Source organism: Musa acuminata, chromosome BXJ2-5 (assembly GCF_036884655.1).
Source record: "Musa acuminata AAA Group cultivar baxijiao chromosome BXJ2-5, Cavendish_Baxijiao_AAA, whole genome shotgun sequence".
Taxonomy (NCBI): domain Eukaryota; kingdom Viridiplantae; phylum Streptophyta; class Magnoliopsida; order Zingiberales; family Musaceae; genus Musa; species Musa acuminata.
The window spans coordinates 22,335,825-22,346,942 of NC_088342.1; the positions used below are offsets into that span (position 1 = coordinate 22,335,825).

Below are 11,118 nucleotides of genomic sequence, written 5' to 3' on the forward strand. Positions count from 1 at the left end.
GATATTTTCAGTACCACAAAACCGCGGATGTATCTATGGTGAAAATTGCAGCTATACATCTTGAAGGGGATGCTATACAATGGTTTGACTGGTTTGAACATACTTATGGAGTCCTTTCATGTCACGCCCCTCAAAATATCCATGATTTTTAAAATTTTCGTCACAGACCAATCCAGGATCCAAACTAACGTTTGAGGACACTGAAAACATTCTATTCATATTCACATCCATAAAACCTGTGCAGTTTATAATCATATATCACATCACTCGATAATTCACATTTATGGCAACCCAAGCCAACTTGACAAACATGAACAACATTTATAAATCCACAAGCTAAATAAATTATACAATCAGAACTCCAACTATTCACCACAAGTTCATATCGTCATAAATTAGACTTAACATTCCGAAATTCCAAATAAGAGAGATCTTCTAACACTTTTACACAGTATATCCATTTCGATCATCAGAACAATTCATTATATACAAAATATGCTTATACAACAATAGCATAACAACCAACAGGACTTGCCCATAATTCTGAATAGCTATCCACTGCCTCAGCCCAAATCAAACATCTCGAAGAGTGACAAGCTGACCTGAAAGGTTTATATAACAACGGAGTAAGCCAAAAACGGCTCAGCAAGTGACAAAGCATATTCAGAACAAAAGGAACAGTTTGAAACGAGTAAGGTATCATAATGCAAGGCAGAATACCAGAATTCTCAAGGATACCATCTCAATAGATACTAAATCATACGTATCATGTCATTCATAACATATTTGATCCATAACGAATGGAGCATAGAGTAATTGGAACATATCAATGGCAGATAGGACATTTTAGAACAAATCAGCTCATAGCAAATGGAGCACAGAGTAATTTAGAGCATATCAATGGTAGATAGGACATTTCAGAACATATCAGCTCATAGCAAATGGAGCACAGAGTAATTGGAGCATATCAATGGCAAATAGGACATATAAGAACATATCAGTTCATAGCAAATGGAGCACAGCGTAATTGGAGCATATCAGAAGCAAAGGAAACATATCAAGCTTATCAATGGCATATAAAATGTTCCGAAGCATATCAACGGCATATGGAACATTTCGAAACAAAATCATCAGGGAATGAAGCCTTTCAGAGCATATCGGTACACATATCGTACAAGAGCTCAAACGTCGTCCTTGACGTTGCAATCATATCAATCTTATCCAGAGTATGAACAGAAACAAACTCACCAAAACTCTGGATGTCATATCAAACACATAGAGGGTGTAGTGGGATCTCAGTCAGAATGTGATTCATCCATTTCTGAATGACCACTTGACAAAAGTCTCCCACGTCTGGGAGCTCCATCCACCCACGTCTAGGTGAAGTGAAAGGGGGCCGGCAGAGCATCGCAGGCTCTAATCACATACCCACGTAGCGGGCAACAAGCGCATACAGAATATCCCTCATAGCGGGACCCCACATAGCGGGCAAATAGCGCATACCCTTTACCATTTCTGGCAAAGGTCCAGACAATCCCACACACCATAGTACAAAAGGACAGTTTCAACAATAAGTAGCATATATCGGAAGCACACGCGGAACAACAAACGTACATGTGCCTTTACGAGTCAATCCGAAGTAAGCAATAATCTTTCACAAGTATATTCAGACTTGAAAGGAATTGAAAGCAAGGGCACATATGGAATCCAAGCAATCACTTATACCTCAATTCAATAAGAAGATTTGATGAATTCAATGTCCAAAGGAATGAAACTGGAATAGGCACATATCGAAAGCAAATGCGGAACAATAGGATATACATGTGCCTATATGAGTAAATACGATATAGCATAAACGTTACACAACAGTTTTCAAGAATGCAATAATTTTAAGGACAAGAGCATACAAGAATTCAAAGCAGTAATATAAAGCTCAATTGAATAAGAAAGCTAAAGGATATCAATCTCCAAAGGAATGAAACCAGAATATGAGAAATCGACCAAAGCTCGATTTCTGGCAGAATACAGAAGGCACATTGAACAAATGATTCAAACTATCAATCGTGCTCCAATTTACTCAGAAATAATCATTGGATAATACTTTCAGATAAGACAGGCTTCATATGAATTGAACTGTCCAACAGAGAGAGTTACAAATAATTTGGTAAGCAAGTGTCGTAGAACAAAATCTCTGTTGGCAGAATTCATAATGTCAGATTCAACAGACAACTTGACAGGTGTTTGGATTCCAAATCTTTCAATCCATATATCAAAGAAAGGTCTACGAGTCTAGTTTCCAATAAAATCAGTTTTGAACAAATCAGAGTTTCCAACAAAGATTTATAGGCAGCTCGGTATCAAAAGGTCAGAATATCAGAAGTTGCACATATTCGAAACGTTACGTCTAAACAGGAGATATATCAAATGCAAGGCTAGAACAATTCAAAGTTCCTCATATTCAAAGCAAATGCAGAGATAAAATGGCAGTGAGGAACGATCAAGATACTTGCAATAGGAAAGATTAGAGCAATTATAGGAGGAACGATCAGGGAACTTGCAATAAGACATATCAGAGCAATTATAGGAGAAATGATCAGGGAACTTGCAATAAGACATATCAGAGCAATTATAGGAGAAACGATCAGGGAACTTGCAATAAGACATATCCGAGCAATTATAGGAGAAACGATCAGGGAACTTGCAATAAGACATATCAGAGCAATTATAGGAGAAACGATCAGGGAACTTGCAATAAGACATATCAGAGCAATTATAGGATAAACGATCAGGGAACTTGCAATAAGACATATCAGAGCAATTATAGGAGAAACGTTCAGGGAACTTGCCTTTCAAATATTTTGATCTGAATATCTAAGGAAGGTGCCAGTCCAATCTTTCTACTTTTCCTCCGTGTCCTCTCTCTGTTTCGTTTTGTGCTCCCGTTTTCTTCCTTTCTTCGTAACTACATCACGTGTCGAACATCGAGGCACAGTCACCTGCTCTCTCTTACTCTCATTCCTTCTTTCTTTCCTTCTCTTCTTTCCCAGCCACAGCTGCAGCTGCCATCGCCGCAGCCGCAGCCCCTTCTCCTCTTCCTCTCTTCTTCCTCTCCTTCCCTTTCTCTTCTTCTTCCTTTCCTTTTTCTCTTCCTCTTTCCCTGCCACAGCTGCAGCTGCCACAACCGCAGCCGCAGCTACTTCTTTCCCTTCTCCTCTTCCTTCTCCTTCCTTTCTTCTTCTTCTCTCCCCGCTGCAACTGCTGCAGTCGCGGCCGCAGCCACGGCCGCAACCTCTCCCTCCTCCCCTGCTCATCTTCCTCTTCTTCTTCTCTTCCAGCTGCAGCTGCCATCGCCGCAGCTGCAGCCCCCTTCTTCTCCCCGACGAACAGCACCTCCTTTCCTCTGTTTCCTCCTATAGGAAACAGAGGTGCCTCCTCTTCACCCGCTTCTACTTCTTCTCTTCTTCCTCACCATCTCTTCCTCTCCTTCTCTTCCAGCTGCAGCTGCCACCGCCGCAGCCGCAGCTCCTCCTTTCCCTTCTCTTCTTCCTCTCCTTCCTTTCTTCTTCTTCTCTTCTTCTCCTTCCTCCCCTTCTTCGCCCCGACGTCACACACACCCTCTCCTCTGTTTCCTCTGCAGGAAACAGAGGTATCACAACCTCTTCTCCTGCTTCCTCTTCCTCTTCTCTTCCTTCTTCTTCTTCTTCTCCTCTTCGAACACCCCACCTCTCCTCTGTTTCCACCTGCAGGAAATAGAGGTGCTGCAGCCCTAGCTGCTGCCACCTCTCGCTCCTCTCCCTCTTCCCTCTCTTTTCCCTCTTCTTCTCCTTCTTTTCTTCTCCTCTTCCCTTTTCCTCCCCAACCCCACACACCTCCTCGCTGCAGCCTTGCCGCAGCTATCATCCTCTCTTCTTCTTCTTCTTCTTCTGCTTCTTCTTCTTCTTCTTCTCTTCTCCCTCTTCTTCCTCTCTTCTTCTCCCCACGCCCCACAGCTTCTCGCTGCAGCCCTCGCTGCAGCCACCTCCTCTTCTTCTTCTTCTTCATCTTCTTCTCTTCTCCCTCTTCTTCCTCTCTTCTTCCTCTCTTCTTCCTCCTCTCTTCTTTTCCCTCTTCTTCTTCTTTTCTTCAACCACTCTCCTTCTTCTCCTCACGCCCCACCGCTCTCTCTGTTTCTGGAAAGAAACAGAGTGTGTGGGAGGCGGTGGGATAATACCGAATTTTCGGTTTTTCCTTTTCTTTTTTTTTTTTTCTTTTTGCAACTTAGCAGTTTAGTCCTTGTAATTTCTATATTTACATATAGGTCCCCCAATTTACATATAAATCCTTATTAATACATTTTTAAAAGTGGGGGATATTACACTCTCCCCCCTTTAAAAGAAAATTTAGTCCTCTAAATTGGTCATAGCTCAATCGATGAAAAGATGAGGATTATGATTTCTTTATTTCCTCCTCCTACTCTTAAATAATTTCATCAATTCAATACAATTACACAATTTTCCAAGAGTGACCGAAATATTCTCCTTCTTGATTCTCAATAGATGGTAAACCCGACCTTCAATCAATCTTTCAAAAATACTTGCGCACCTGTAATTAATCAAGCAAATCGTTACTTCAGAAAATACTCGTTTTTGATGATCACCTGATTCAACTATCCATAATCAATACAAAGCCTCCATGTTCCATCCATCTTTTTAACTAACACCAGAGCACCCCATGATAAAATATTAAGCCAAATAAAATCCTCATTTAATAATCCTTGTAGTTGTTTTTCTAATTCCACTTACTCAAATGATATCATTCTGCAGAGAGGCTTAGATATAGGGATTGTCCCAAGGACCAAATCAAAAGCAAAATCACATTTGGAGGTAATCCAGGCAAGTCATCCTGGGATACATTAGGCAAGGAGATAAATAATGTCCAATACTCTCAAAATAAAAGATCGGCTGATCAAATATGCAAAAAGTGATCATTTGTTATATACCAATCCATACTGGTATGATAAGAAGATAGCCAATGCATACCAAGTATAATATCATAACTCCAAATCTCTAGGAGAACTAAATCAGCAAAAGTTCAAGTTCTCCAACAAAAATCAGACAAGAGGACCAGATTCAAGTTCGTTATCAAAGAATCTCCAATGATTGTACTTACATATATCACATAATACAGTGGTCTAGGTTGAATACCCAAGTGATAGGCAATATGTTACGAATCAAATCGTAGATAGAACCCATGTTCAAACAAATATTTGCATTCTTTCATAAACATACATAATACCTTCGACCACTAATTCAGAAGTCTTAGAATCATATTCAGTGATAGCATACACTCTGACATGGGCTGATGATTTAGGAGGCAGTGACTCTTTCTTCTTGTTCAAAGGGCAAACTTTTATTTTAAGATCCAACTTTCTACAAACAAAATATACTCCAATCATCCGAAAACACAAATTTGTTTCATAATTTAACTTATAATTCACACATGATTGAGTCTTTTATGATGACCTCCAATTTCAAATCCAAATGTCTTGATCCTCTTGTTGTTACTTACTGATTCATTTCCAATCATATTTTTATTGGTAAACTTGTTCTTGTCATTCTTGCCATTGATCTTCAAAAATTCTTTTCATTGTTGCCGTCAATAATAAGTCTTTACTTCCAATATAACGTAGCAAAAGAAATCTTTTGATCATTAGAACAATTTTGTATATCAAATATCTTCTCCATTTGCATCATCCATTTTTCTACCACCAATGAAATTAGGTCCACCATGCTTCCGCTGCGCCACTCTGATTCAATATCCCCAATCAATCATTTCATTCCCCTTAATTAATCAGAAACAATGAAATAGGAGGACCAAATGTCCTCATCATCCCAGATTCCTAAAATACATCAAAGAAAATTTCCACCAATCACTATAGTTCATTAGACCTCAATATATTTTGCACGTCAACATATCAAATATTTCAGTAATCCTCAAACAATGCTCTGATACCACCTCTGTCACGCCCCTCAAAATATCCATGATTTTTAAAATTTTCGTCACAGACCAATCCAGGATCCAAACTAACGTTTGAGGACACTGAAAACATTCTATTCATATTCACATCCATAAAACCTGTGCAGTTTATAATCATATATCACATCACTCGATAATTCACATTTATGGCAACCCAAGCCAACTTGACAAACATGAACAACATTTATAAATCCACAAGCTAAATAAATTATACAATCAGAACTCCAACTATTCACCACAAGTTCATATCGTCATAAATTAGACTTAACATTCCGAAATTCCAAATAAGAGAGATCTTCTAACACTTTTACACAGTATATCCATTTCGATCATCAGAACAATTCATTATATACAAAATATGCTTATACAACAATAGCATAACAACCAACAGGACTTGCCCATAATTCTGAAAAGCTATCCACTGCCTCAGCCCAAATCAAACATCTCGAAAAGTGACAAGTTGACCTGAAAGGTTTATATAACAACGGAGTGAACCAAAAACGGCTCAGCAAGTGACAAAGCATATTCAGAACAAAAGGAACAGTTTGAAACGAGTAAGGTATCATAATGCAAGGCAAAATACCAGAATTCTCAAGGATACCATCTCAATAGATACCAAATCATACGTATCATGTCATTCATAACATATTTGATCCATAACGAATGGAGCATAGAGTAATTGGAACATATCAATGGCAGATAGGACATTTCAGAACAAATCAGCTCATAGCAAATGGAGCACAGAGTAATTTAGAGCATATCAATGGTAGATAGGACATTTCAGAACATATCAGTTCATAGCAAATGGAGCACAGAGTAATTGGAGCATATCAATGGCAAATAGGACATATAAGAACATATCAGTTCATAGCAAATGGAGCACAGCGTAATTGGAGCATATCAGAAGCAAAGGAAACATATCAAGCTTATCAATGGCATATAAAATGTTCCGAAGCATATCAACGACATATGGAACATTTCGAAACAAAATCATCAGGGAATGAAGCCTTTCAGAGCATATCGGTACACATATCGTACAAGAGCTCAAACGTCGTCCTTGACGTTGCAATCATATCAATCTTATCCAGAGTATGAACAGAAACAAACTCACCAAAACTCTGGATGTCATATCAAACACATAGAGGGTGTAGTGGGATCTCAGTCAGAATGTGATTCATCCATTTCTGAATGACCACCTGACAAAAGTCTCCCACGTTTGGGAGCTCCATCCACCCACGTCTAGGTGAAGTCAAAGGGGGCCGGCAGAGCATCGCAGGCTCTAATCACATACCCACGTAGCGGGCAACAAGCGCATACAGAATATCCCTCATAGCGGGACCCCACATAGCGGGCAAATAGCGCATACCCTTTACCATTTCTGGCAAAGGTCCAGACAATCCCACACACCAGAGTACAAAAGGACAGTTTCAACAATAAGTAGCATATATCGGAAGCACACGCGGAACAACAAACGTACATGTGCCTTTACGAGTCAATCCGAAGTAAGCAATAATCTTTCACAAGTATATTCAGACTTGAAAGGAATTGAAAGCAAGGGCACATATGGAATCCAAGCAATCACTTATACCTCAATTCAATAAGAAGATTTGATGAATTCAATGTCCAAAGGAATGAAACTGGAATAGGCACATATCGAAAGCAAATGCGGAACAATAGGATATACATGTGCCTATATGAGTAAATACGATATAGCATAAACGTTACACAACAGTTTTCAAGAATGCAATAATTTTAAGGACAAGAGCATACAAGAATTCAAAGCAGTAATATAAAGCTCAATTGAATAAGAAAGCTAAAGGATATCAATCTCCAAAGGAATGAAACCAGAATATGAGAAATCGACCACAGCTCGATTTCTGGCAGAATACAGAAGGCACATTGAACAAATGATTCAAACTATCAATCGTGCTCAAATTTACTCAGAAATAATCATTGGATAATACTTTCAGATAAGACAGGCTTCTTATGAATTGAACTGTCCAACAGAGAGAGTTACAAATAATTTGGTAAGCAAGTGTCGTAGAACAAAATCTCTGTTGGCAGAATTCATAATGTCAGATTCAACAGACAACGGGACAGGTGTTTGGATTCCAAATCTTTCAATCCATATATCAAAGAAAGGTCTACGAGTCTAGTTTCCAATGAAATCAGTTTTGAACAAATCAGAGTTTCCAACAAAGACTTATAGGCAGCTCGGTATCAAAAGGTCAGAATATCAGAAGTTGCACATATTCGAAACGTTACGTCTAAACAGGAGATATATCAAATGCAAGGCTAGAACAATTCATAGTTCCTCATATTCAAAGCAAATGTAGAGATAAAATGGCAGTGAGGAACGATCAAGATACTTGCAATAGGAAAGATTAGAGCAATTATAGGAGGAACGATCAGGGAACTTGCAATAAGACATATCAGAGCAACTATAGGAGAAACGATCAGGGAACTTGCAATAAGACATATCAGAGCAATTATAGGAGAAACGATCAGGGAACTTGCAATAAGACATATCAGAGCAATTATAGGAGAAACGATCAGGGAACTTGCAATAAGATATATCAGAGCAATTATAGGAGAAACGATCAGGGAACTTGCAATAAGACATATCAGAGCAATTATAGGATAAATGATCAGGGAACTTGCAATAAGACATATCAGAGCAATTATAGGAGAAACGATCAGGGAACTTGCCTTTCAAATATTTTGATCTGAATATCCAAGGAAGGTGCCAGTCCAATCTTTCTACTTTTCCTCCGTGTCCTCTCTCTGTTTCGTTTTGTGCTCCCGTTTTCATCCTTTCTTCGTAACTACATCACGTGTCGAACATCGAGGCACAGTCACCTGCTCTCTCTTACTCTCATTCCTTCTTTCTTTCCTTCTCTTCTTTCCCAGCCACAGCTGCAGCTGCCATCGCCGCAGCCGCAGCCCCTTCTCCTCTTCCTCTCTTCTTCCTCTCCTTCCCTTTCTCTTCTTCTTCCTTTCCTTTTTCTCTTCCTCTTTCCCTGCCACAGCTGCAGCTGCCACAACCGCAGCCGCAGCTACTTCTTTCCCTTCTCCTCTTCCTTCTCCTTCCTTTCTTCTTCTTCTCTCCCCGCTGCAACTGCTGCAGTCGCGGCCGCAGCCACGGCCGCAACCTCTCCCTCCTCCCCTGCTCATCTTCCTCTTCTTCTTCTCTTCCAACTGCAGCTGCCATCGCCGCAGCTGCAGCCCCCTTCTTCTCCCCGACGAACAGCACCTCCTTTCCTCTGTTTCCTCCTGCAGGAAACAGAGGTGCCGCCTCTTCACCCGCTTCTACTTCTTCTCTTCTTCCTCACCATCTCTTCCTCTCCTTCTCTTCCAGCTGTAGCTGCCACCGCCGCAGCCGCAGCTCCTCCTTTCCCTTCTCTTCTTCCTCTCCTTCCTTTCTTCTTCTTCTCTTCTTCTCCTTCCTCCCCTTCTTCTCCCCGACGTCACACACACCCTCTCCTCTGTTTCCTCTGCAGGAAACAGAGGTATCACAACCTCTTCTCTTGCTTCCTCTTCCTCTTCTCTTCCTTCTTCTTCTTCTTCTCCTCTTCGAACGCCCCACCTCTCCTCTGTTTCCACCTGCAGGAAACAGAGGTGCTGCAGCCCTAGCTGCTGCCACCTCTCGCTCCTCTCCCTCTTCCCTCTCTTTTCCCTCTTCTTCTCCTTCTTTTCTTCTCCTCTTCCCTTTTCCTCCCCAACCCCACACACCTCCTCGCTGCAGCCTTGCCGCAGCTATCATCCTCTCTTCTTCTTCTTCTTCTTCTTCTTCTTCTTCTGCTTCTTCTTCTTCTTCTTCTCTTCTCCCTCTTCTTCCTCTCTTCTTCTCCCCACGCCCCACAGCTTCTCGCTGCAGCCCTCGCTGCAGCCACCTCCTCTTCTTCTTCTTCTTCATATTCTTCTCTTCTCCCTCTTCTTCCTCTCTTCTTCCTCTCTTCTTCCTCCTCTCTTCTTTTCCCTCTTCTTCTTCTTTTCTTCAACCACTCTCCTTCTTCTCCTCACGCCCCACCGCTCTCTCTGTTTCTGGAAAGAAACAGAGTGCGTGGGAGGCGGTGGGATAATACCGAATTTTCGGTTTTTCCTTTTCTTTTTTTTTTCTTTTTGCAACTTAGCAGTTTAGTCCTTGTAATTTCTATATTTACATATAGGTCCCCCAATTTACATATAAATCCTTATTAATACATTTTTAAAAGTGGGGGATATTACATTTCATGGCGTCAATTCAAAGAAGGATTGCTGATTCGCTTCAGACCAACCGATTACGAGAATATTGACGAACAACTAGCAAAGATCCAACAAACCTCCACCATTCTGGAGTACCAAACCAAGTTTGAAAGGTTATCTAATCAAACTCATGATTGGTCTCAAAAATAGCTATTGAGGACCTTCATTGAGGGCTTGAAGCTGGAGATCCGAGGAGAAGTTAAAGCGCGACAACCGTATACGCTTATGGCAGGCATCTCTTTCGCACGACATCAAGAGGAGCAATTGAACCATGAAGCTCGGAGGACTAGGGTCGCTCCTCAACTAGTAATATTGAAGCCCTCAGCCCCCCCTACTATCGACCAAGTCCCTGCACCAAAGAGGTTAATAGGAGAAGAGCTTCGGGAGCGATATGCGAAAGGGTTATGTTGGCATTGTGACGAGCCGTGGAGCCCTGAGCATCGCTGTAGTAAAGGAGGACTTCTTATGATTGAATCGATAGAAGAAGAGGTCATTGAACATCCAAAAGAGAGCCTTGAACATGAAGAAGAAGATGCGGAAGAAGAGCCACAACCGACTGACGTTACAGTACACGCACTAGCCAGCTACTCAAACCCGCAAACGATGAAAGTTGGAGGCCTTCTCAAACAACAACCGATCACTGTTCTCATCGACACGGGCAGTACTACTAACTTCCTATATAGTAAGCTTGTTGTTCGGATAGCATTACCTATCGAGAATCGCTGCAGGTTTGATGTTAAGGTCATCAACGGATGGATTTTGAATTGTGATCGTAGGCGCCCGCAGAAGAAACTATTGCTGAAGGACCAAGAGATAATTGCAGATTTCTTCCTTCTCCCTCTTAACAATCATGAGGCC

General features: G+C 41.0%; 1 long non-coding RNA gene across 1 annotated transcript; it reads right to left on the reverse strand.

The window, feature by feature from the left end:
* Positions 1-301: 301 nt before the first annotated feature.
* On the reverse strand, positions 302-10,234 carry LOC135612583 (uncharacterized). The gene is made up of 2 exons (XR_010487008.1): positions 2,847-10,234; positions 302-602 (listed from the first exon to the last, which is right to left on the reverse strand). It is a non-coding gene; the product is annotated as an uncharacterized LOC135612583 (long non-coding RNA).
* Positions 10,235-11,118: the final 884 nt, after the last annotated feature.